At 50.3% G+C, this 9,702-nt stretch overlaps 1 long non-coding RNA gene across 1 annotated transcript; it reads left to right on the plus strand.

The window, feature by feature from the left end:
- The first annotated feature begins 4,366 nt into the window (after positions 1 to 4,366).
- Positions 4,367 to 8,134, plus strand: LOC136300353 (uncharacterized). Its single transcript, XR_010723674.1, has 4 exons — positions 4,367 to 4,432; positions 6,118 to 6,134; positions 7,297 to 7,519; positions 7,681 to 8,134. It is a non-coding gene; the product is annotated as an uncharacterized lncRNA (long non-coding RNA).
- Positions 8,135 to 9,702: the final 1,568 nt, after the last annotated feature.

The following is a 9,702-nucleotide window of genomic DNA, read 5'->3' on the forward strand; positions in this document are numbered from 1 at the left end:
GCGGAGCCGGGGCGGGCTCGGGGCGGAGCCGGGGCGGGCTCGGGGCGGAGCCGGGGCGGGCTCGGGGCGGAGCCGGGGCGGGCTCGGGGCGGAGCCGGGGCGGGCTCGGGGCGGGCTCGGGGCGGAGCCGAGGCGGAGCCGGGGCGGGCTCGGGGCGGAGCCGGGGCTCTGTGAGGCGGGGCCCGGAGGCAGCCGGGGCCGGGCAGTACCGGGGGCGCGGCTTCAGGGGCGCGGGGCGGGTCCCAAGTGCACGGCGCCGGGACCCCACCGGGGCGTTCCACACCGAGCCCATAGAGCAGCAGCTACTTCCGCCACCCTTTTGAATCCCCGCGATTGGCGGGCTCGCTGAGGCATCGGCAGTGCTGATTGGACAGCGGGCCCCGGGAACCGCCCCCGCCCCCCGGCCCGCGCTGAGGGCCCGGGGCCTCCGCCCTCAGACCGGCTCCGGCTCCAACCCGGCCCGGGCTCTGCTCCGGTCCCCCCGGCCCGCCCTGAGGGCCCGGGGGCTCTGCCCCGAGACCGGCCTCGCCCCTCCCCGCCTCGCCCTGTAGTAGATTTCTGTTTGGTTTGTGGGAAGAAACATGTGTGAGAAGTGAGAGTTGTGCTGGAGGGGTGCTGCTGGGATGAAAGGATGGAGTAAATCTGCTCCGAGGATGTGCGATGAAGAATTCAGGGTCAGAGGTGGGCAGTATTTATAAACTGTCTCCATATTTCCCTGTATCTCTGGGTGTTTGGATTTAGCCTGGGATTGTCAGCTAAGTTATAAACAAGCCAACCCGGCTACTGAACTCCCAATGAACGTTTGGAACCCTTGCACAGAAAGACAAGGTAGTGATGATTCCAAAGGAGAAAATGTAAATGAAGGGTAACGATTGCTGGGAAATTTCCTTAGGAATTGTGAACCTCACACAAACGGAATTTAGGAGGTGGAATCCCAGTTTCAGCCTTGGGCACGTGCAGGAGCAGAGGGATCCTTATTCACAGCAAGGAAAGCCCGGTGCCCCAGCGTGTCAGTGCACACAGTGCAATGTCCAGGAAATGAGCAGCAGGGACTGGCAGCAGCTGCAGGTGAGAGCTGTCACAGGATGATTGAGGGGACAGAGCAGCCCCAGGTGAGAGCTGTCACACTGATGAGGGGACAGGTGGAAGCTGTAAAGGATAACGAGGGGGCGGGTCCTGCCAGCACTGCTTTAAGAGGGGAGCCCGAGCTGAGTTTGGCACGGAGCTGCGGGAGGAGAGGGGTTTATGCTGGGCTCCCAGGTGAGGCTCATGGAAGGATGGTGAGTTCATCTCACAGGGGCTGGGGGAGGCCTTGGGCGTGGAACATTACTTCAGGAGGTGCTGAGGGACAAACCTTTGTGCCGAGCAGCAGCAGCAGCACAAAAGGTTGAAATAAGTTTTGGTTTGGCATGTTGTGATGGGATTGGCGTCTATGGTGTGCTAGTGTTGTCTAAAGGTTTAAACTTTAACGTTTATTTTTAAAGTTTTAAGTTAATGAATTAATATGGGTTGCAAGACGTGGGCTTTTTCCTTTTTATTTGGCTAGGGGGAAGTCTTTAACTTTGGGGGGGCTCTGAGTATATGTTCTGGAGTATTATTAAGGGGTTTGGACATGGTGCTGTTTTTATTATATTCAGTAGTTTGACTAGGGGTGATAAGAGTTGGCTTTTTTTGCTGGAATTTTTTTGGGGTTGTCTGTTTGAAAATTTATATATTTATGCAGTTAAGTGTGGTGGTGTTTCTGATGTAACTCTTCAGCATATGTTATTGTTTGTGTGTTTTAGGTGGTCTACTTGTCTTACACCCTGACCGATTGGCCAACAGATCTGCTGAGATCATACATCGATGTTTGTTTTATTTCTTGTAGCCGAATAAGAGACAGCAGCCCGGTGACAGCAGGAAATTCCCAGAGAGCGAGGCGGCATTCTGTGGCACCCGGCGTGGATTCTCATCCCCAGACGTCCAAGAGATAAGTGGAGGGTTCAGAGCCACAGAGGGGATGAAAGTGGAGTGCTGGGTCAGGACTTGTCAGGAGGGGTTTTTGAGTCAGGTGTGGAGATAGGGATGTCCAAGATGTGCCAATTGAGAGTACAGGTGTACCAGCCCGACCCCACCCCTACCCCAGACCCGAAGGAGTAGCCCTAAAGACATGCCTGTTTCCCTGAGTGCAGGTACAGGCAGGAGCCCTTATGCAGGACAATGCCAGAAGGCCTGGCTGCGAGGTGCAGGGCTCTAAAGAAGTTGGGTTTAGAAGGGGGGAGGTGTAGCCACACACACAGAGGCTGAGGTAAAGGACTCGAGGACTAGAGGACACACGGTGAAACTCAGGGGAGCAGGCTAGGATACAAGTCAGAGTACAGGTGTAGCGGCCCTCACAGCACTGCTACCAGCACACTTCCCCTGAGAGCAGGTGCAGGCAGCAGCCCTAGTGCAGGAACACACCAGAAGCTCTGACCTGTGCAGACACAGTCAGGCTAGGGCCAGGCAGGAAGCGATAGTGGGGAGCAGGATCCAACAGGGCTGGGGATAACGGGGGTTTCCCGCCCCACCCACCCTGGGATTCCCTGTCTCTCCGCAGCCGGTGGAAGTGCTCCTGATTCCCTCTCGAGGCGGCGGTTGGTAAGGCTTCGTGCCTTTTGCCACCGCAAAGAGTTCGGCTCTGTCAGCCTCTGCCCTGTCTCAGGGCCACGTTTCTTAGGGTAGGCAGGGAACAACTGTGGATGTACCTGTCCTGCGTGCGGGACAGCTCTTGGGACCCTAACGGTGCAGAGCGTCCCCGGCTGCAAGGTCTAGGGCTCTGAAGAAGCAGGGTTCAGAAGGGGGGAGGTTACAGTGATACACACAGAGGCTGAGGTAAAGGACTCAAGGACTAGAGAACACACAGTGAAAATCGGGGTACAGCCTAGGATACAAGTCAGAGTACAGGCATCCCGGCCCTCACAGCGCTGCTGCCAACACCGTTTCCCTGAGAGCAGGTGCCGGCAGCAATCCTAATGCAAGACAAGGCCAGAAGTCCTGAGAGGTGCAGGCAGTAACCCTAAGCTAGGGCCAGGCAGGAAGTGACCGTGGTGGGGCAGAGTCCACAGGGTTGAGGTTCACCGGGGATGTCCACCCTGCGTTCCTGTCCTGCTCTAACCGGGGATGCTCACAGCCCTAATGGAGGCCACGGTGGGTGGGCTCGGTGCCAGTAATGCCTCTAAGGCTTTGGCGCTGCGAGCGTCGGCCTCCGAGCTCAGCTGAAGCACGCACGGGGCCCGAGGACCCGGTCCTGCTTAAGAGACGGTGAGTAGCAGAGCTGCTGGGTTTTGGCTGATGTGCAGCTAAGATTATGCTTTGATATTTGGTTTTCTTTATTGTAGCTGACTAGGAGACAGCAGCCCAGTGACAGGAGGAATTTCCCAGAGGCATAGGCGGCCTTCTTTGGGGCCCAGCGTGGATTCACCTCCCCAGACATCTGAGAGATAAGTGGAGGGCTCGGAACTAGGGAGGGGATGAAAGTGGGGTACCAGGGCAGGGATCACTGGGAGGGATTTTTCGAGTCGGGTTTGGAGCTGGGGATGTCCCAGATGTGACCCCTTAGGCTACATGAAGGGAAAGTCTCATTTTTCATGTCAGTGCTGAGGTGTGCAGGGCAGAGCAGTCCTGGTGTGTGTTGTGTCACTTGTCTGTTGTGCACTCTGTCTGTTTGGTGTCTTGTCTTTTCCTTTAGTCCTTTCAGGGGCCTGTCCAAACCCCTGGCATCAGTCTTAGCATTTCTGATCTCTGTGCTCCTCAGCCAGGTGCCTTTGTCTCAGCTGCTCGGACACTCATCAGAATCCATCTCTCTTCACAAGCATCCGGTCCGATGCCTTTTCAGGTCTTGTTCTGAGCTGTACTGACAGCCGTGCACCGCCCTGATCCATTCCGGCGGGTTAGGTCTTGTGAGAATGCAAAGACAGGTGGAGGATTCTGACCGTAGGATTCTCGGGCATCCATCTCTGCGTCTCTTGGGATAAGTCATCCCGATGGCATCTTGTTCCTGCAGGGTTCTCTGAGCCTGGCCAGCTCACCTTCCATCTTACCTCGGTCATCTCATTCCGAGTTCTCTGGACCCTCAGGGTCATTCTTCTTGCCAGAGTTTTCTGTCCCTGTTGCGTCCCCTCGTTTGTCCTGTGCTGTGTCACGGGTGTTGGTGTGTGTTTGGCCCGGAGCTGCTCTGCCTTGCTGCTCAGTCTGGGTGTAGGGGTACGAGGGTAATAGTCCTGGGGGCTTGAAATTTGTGATGTGGGGTGTGGTTAGACTGTAGAGGGTATTCCTAGATTGCCACAAGATGTCTGGAGCTGTCAAGGTATACTGCAGCACTCTGACTTTTGTCCAAACTCTGTTTCAGATGCAGAGAGATGAAATCTGTGGCAGAGCCCCCCATCCTGGGTGAGGGGGCTCCCCTGAGAAGGTCAGTCCCTGTTTGTGTTTGCAGGGGAGGTGTAAATGATGGCTGTGTTACAGCTCTGTTCTTTGTCTTTATTTTTAGGTGGTGAAGCCGGATCTCAGCAGTCAAGCTGACGTGGGCGAGGTGAGCAGTGACGGGTGGACAGAAGCCGTTGCTATTGTTCAAGCCTCACTCGCTGGTGCAACTCTAAGCCTCCGTTATTGTGCGTTTTAGGGAGTCCACTTGCAGGAGGCCGAGCTCCCCTCTCACCAACGGGACGACAGACCCGGGTCACCTCACCCGTGAGCCCTCAGGGAGCATTCCAGGAGTCTGTGATGGAGCCTTGATCTTCTCCTTGTGAAGGCCCCATCCAGGTAGGCTTGGATAACGGCCGAGGAGTTGAGGTGAGTCAGGGAGGAGAAGGAGGGAGGGTCCCCTCAAGTTCCAGCGCTGCCACGTCACCTTGTCTGCTCTTTACCCAGGCAGACCCTGCGACGCCGGCGTTGGCCTCTGAGCGCAGCTGAAGCGCGGGGCCGAGGACACAGGCAAGCTTAGGAGACAGTGAGTAGCAGAATTGTCGGGTTTTGGGTGATGGGCTGCTAAGATCACGCATTCATGTTTGGTTTTTTTTGTTGTAGCTGACTAAGAGACGACAGCCCGGCGACAGCAGGAATTTTCCTGAGGCAGAGGCGGCCTTCTTTGGACCTGGCAGGGATTTGCCTCCCTGGATGCCTGAGAGATAAGTGGAGGGCTGTGGCTCACAGAGGGGATGAAAGCAGGATGCCAGGGCAGGGATCACCGGGAGGGGTTTTTTAAGTCAGATTTGGAGTTGGGGGCACCAAGATGTGACCCCTTAGGCTACATGAAGGGAAAGTCTCATTTTTCATGTCAGTGCTGAGGTGTGCAGGGCAGAGCAGTCCTGGTGTGTGTTGTGTCACTTGTCTGTTGTGCACTCTGTCTGTTTGGTGTCTTGTCTTTTCCTTTAGTCCTTTCAGGGGCCTGTCCAAACCCCCGGCATCAGTCTTAGCATTTCTGATCTCTGTGCTCCTCAGCCAGGTGCCTTTGTCTCAGCTGCTCGGACACTCATCAGAATCCATCTCTCTTCACAAGCATCCGGTCCGATGCCTTTTCAGGTCTTGTTCTGAGCTGTACTGACAGCCGTGCACCGCCCTGATCCATTCCGGCGGGTTAGGTCTTGTGAGAATGCAAAGACAGGTGGAGGATTCTGACCGTAGGATTCTCGGGCATCCATCTCTGCGTTTCTTGGGATAAGTCATCCCGATGGCATCTTGTTCCTGCAGGGTTCTCTGAGCCTGGCCAGCTCACCTTCCATCTTACCTAGGTCATCTCATTCCGAGTTCTCTGGACCCTCAGGGTCATTCTTCTTGCCCAGCGTTTTCTGTCCCTGTTGCGTCCCCTCGTTTGTCCTGTGCTGTGTCACGGGTGTTGGTGTGTGTTTGGCCCGGAGCTGCTCTGCCTTGCTGCTCAGTCTGGGTGTAGGGGTACGAGGGTAATAGTCCTGGGGGCTTGAAATTTGTGATGTGGGGTGTGGTTAGACTGTAGAGGGTATTCCTAGATTGCCACAAGATGTCTGGAGCTGTCAAGGTATCCTGCAGCACTCTGACTGTTGTCCTGACTTTGTTTCAGATGCGGAGAGATGAAATCCGTGGCAGAGCCCCCCATCCTGGGTGAGGGGCTCCCCTGAGAAGATCGATCGCTATTCAAGGTGAGAGTCACACATTTCACATTTATTGGCACTCCAGTGCAGGCCACCTGCGTTTACAGCTTCAAACAGGTGAGTCCCTTGGTAACCCCCCTGGGCAGCAGCTGGAGCCTGCTCCGGGCTGGGCTGCGGGAGCAAACACTTGTGGCTGACACAGCTCCACACTGAGGGTACTTGGGAAAACACCTGCCTTGTCCTGGAATTTTTTTTTTTGAGCTTTTGACAAGGTTTTAATCATCACCTTGGTAAAAATAAATGGTAAGGACTGAAAACATGAGAGACTGGCAGGTTATACGCACGAAAGACAACTTTTTTTTTCTTAAATATTTGTGCAGCCTATATCTTAATTTTGAGACTCTTTTTTGGTCAACTTTATTGTAAAAACCCCTTATTTTCAAGTTAGCTGCTTCAATAATGAATTTGTTTTACAAATACCCGCTAATGTCCGAAGGTTAAAGCACTAACACCAACATCCCACCTCTTTTATTTTTGCAGCAAAATTTTATCTTTACTAAACTTGAAACTTGATGTTTTTGCAGGTAGTAAGTTAAAGAAGGTGTTTATCTGCCCATCACTGATAGTCAGGGTCATGAAGAAATTGCTCTAGTGTTCTAAAATAAATGCAGATTTTTAGGCCTCTCCCATTCTCTCTGACTAGCAACATGTGAATTGATTTTTGATCTCCTTTCTGTTGGTGTCTGTGGGTTTTAAGCGGCATGGAGAAGGTGTCTGTGGACATGGCACCCAGGGAATGGTGCTGGGAAGGGCAGGATGGAAAGGAGCTGCTCAGGAATCCAGAGCAGCAGTGGAGTGGGAGCTGGTGCTGCTGCCTCAGTCACACCCTCCTGGACAGTCTGTGCAGTGATAATATTCCTACTTTCCTTCCTGAACCTGGGGTTGGAGGAGAACACGAGTCTTGGCATTGATGGAAAGGGGAACTCGAGGGAAAAACTGCTGTTTGTGTCCTTAGAGAGCAGTGGGAAGAGCCTGGGAGAAATCCTGGCTGGCTGAGGGATCCTTGTGTCCCCTCGGGAATAAATCCCTGCGTCTCCTCAGCCCTGCTGGTTTGCAGTAGCGTTTGTACACCTTTCGCTGCAGCTGTGGTTCTTAATAACTGGAAGTCCAGGGATTCTGGGCGATTCCCATAAGTTCTCCTGTTTTGTAGGAGCTGCACGGTGAGGTCAGCATTCTGAGGGAGGCCCTGGCACAGCTGCCAAGGGCAAGGAACGTGGAGCATCCCGGGGCTTCTCCCGCCCGAGTTTCTCCCGGAGCGTGCTGCGTGTCGTGCCGGATGTTTAACCCGGGTTTGGGGTGTTCTCCTGCAGTCCCAGCTCTAACTGCTGCCCCCGAGCCCCGGCCTTGCTCTGTCCCAGCACTGAACCTGGCAGGTGGGTGTGCTTTTCCAGCCCTTGAATCCCACGGGCAATCCCAGATTCCCGGAGCTCCCCGAGGCACAGCCTGGCCTCCCTCCCTGGGAGCTGCACCTCAGTCTGCCTGGACCAAGGCCATCCTGTTTGAGACTTTATTCCTGTTGCTTTTCCTCTTGCAGGTAGTTGGCGAAAAGGAGAGAGCCAGTAGGAAGTGAAGCCACTGGAAGGCCTTATCCCAGTCCAAGGCTGGATGGGAGTAACTGGACCTGTTGAATTCCCACTTCCCTTTAAATCAGTGCAGAGGAAGCAGATTTTAAATCATCATTCCATGAACTTTCACCAACTTCATGACTCTTGCAAAAGTTTTCAATGTTAGAAATTCCTGAGCTTGTTTTCCAGGCAGGCTTGGATTTGGATGTTATTCCTTCCTTTTAATTGAAGGAATAACTCTGATTTTCTCTCTGATTTTAGTAAGGGAATATTTATTTATTCCAATTTTCCATCCTAATTGGAATTTTTGTACCTTGTAGAGCACATTTCTAAGGAAATTTACCCAATTAATGTTGGTAAATCAGCAATTGTCCAGCACCATCTCCACAAAATTCTGTGATTTCCCAAGAAAACTTTGAAGTATTTATTTGCCACGATTCGTCTCTTTGTAAAGTTCAATTTACTGCATTTTTAATTACATAAATGCCATTAAAACCTGAATCCAGGCCTAGCTGCTGTTCCTTGGACACAAGGGGCTGGTTCTTTCCTACCTTGGCACATTTGGATGTTTGTCCAAAATGAGCTTCCCACTAAAATAGAATTTGTTTCCAAGCAGAAGTGGGAATTGTCTAGAAAACCTTCTGTTCTGGGGGGCACTGGGTTTGTTTCCCTTATTGCTGCATAATTGAGGAAAGCCATGGCGCTTTTTTAGGCAGTGGCAGGAGGTGAGAGCTGCGTTTATTTAATTTTGTATTTTATTTTTTGTTATTTTTGTGCTCTTTTGTTGTGGTTTTTCATGTTGCGTTTTGTGGTTTTTCAAAGACTTTTTCTTCAGTTTTTTAATTTTTATTTTTTTTCTTTAGCTATTTATTTACTTGTTAAAACTACTTTTCGTTTTTTATTTTAATTTTTTGTTTAAATTTTTTTTCCACTTTTTTGTTACTTTGAAATTTTTTTCTTTTGGTATTTTAATTTTATTTATTATTTTCTATAGTTTTGGTTTATTTTTTCATGTTTTCTTTGTTCCTTTTTTTTTTTCCCCATACTCTTTCTTCCCCCGGGCGCCTGGGGGTTTGGCTGTTGGCAAGAAAGATGAGAAATGACCTCGGTGCCCGCTGGACGTCCGGATGTCATAGAGAGCGCAGTTGGCAAAAGCTCTGTATTTTCTGCTCCATAAAACTCCTGAAGGGAGAAAGCTGTGACCACCGTGGTGCCGTTTTTTCCTTCCCAGCCCCGACCAGGTCTCCTCCTCCCCGTGCACAGTGTTACCAGCAGCAGCCTGCTGTCCAGGCTGTCGAGGCGTATTTCAGAGGGAGCAATAAAAACAAAGTAGACGTTTTATTTTGTAACTCTCCGACCCTGCTTGTTTATTAGCAAAGAAATCCAAAACAAAGCGAACAAAAAAAGAAAACCCCCAAGATAAAATCCCCCGCAACCCACCAAAAAAGCCCCATACAGATAGAGAAACTATGCCCATATTATCTAAATAAAGATTAAAACTTTACCCCTTAGAAAACCAGGCTCATTTAATTCAAATTAATTGTGTTTCTGATGTGTTAGGTTAATGAATTCATCTAGTGTAAAATATCGTTTAAAATATAAACAAACGAATTAAAAAAATAATGAAAAAGAAAAATAACAAAAAGTGTAGGATATGAAAAATAATATCAATAAAAAATACACAATATATTATTACTTACTACACGTTTTATAAATATATTTAATATACATAATATAAACATCTATAATGTACATAATCATATTTAAATGAAATGTATTATTATTTATAACATTACATAATAAATAAATTATTTTATATATAACTTTCTATATTTAATATCTATAATAAATATAATAGTATAATAAACATAATACATGATGTATAATGTACATAATATAAAAGATGAATTGTAATGATGAATGTAAATATCAGAATCACAAAGATAAAAAATATTGAAATAGAGCCTGAACGAAAGGCTTTTTTGTTTCGG

The sequence above is a fragment of the Chamaea fasciata genome, unplaced genomic scaffold (assembly GCF_029207755.1).
Source record: "Chamaea fasciata isolate MVZ Bird 193981 ecotype frontalis unplaced genomic scaffold, bChaFas1.0.hap1 SCAF_22, whole genome shotgun sequence".
Lineage (NCBI taxonomy): Eukaryota > Metazoa > Chordata > Aves > Passeriformes > Sylviidae > Chamaea > Chamaea fasciata.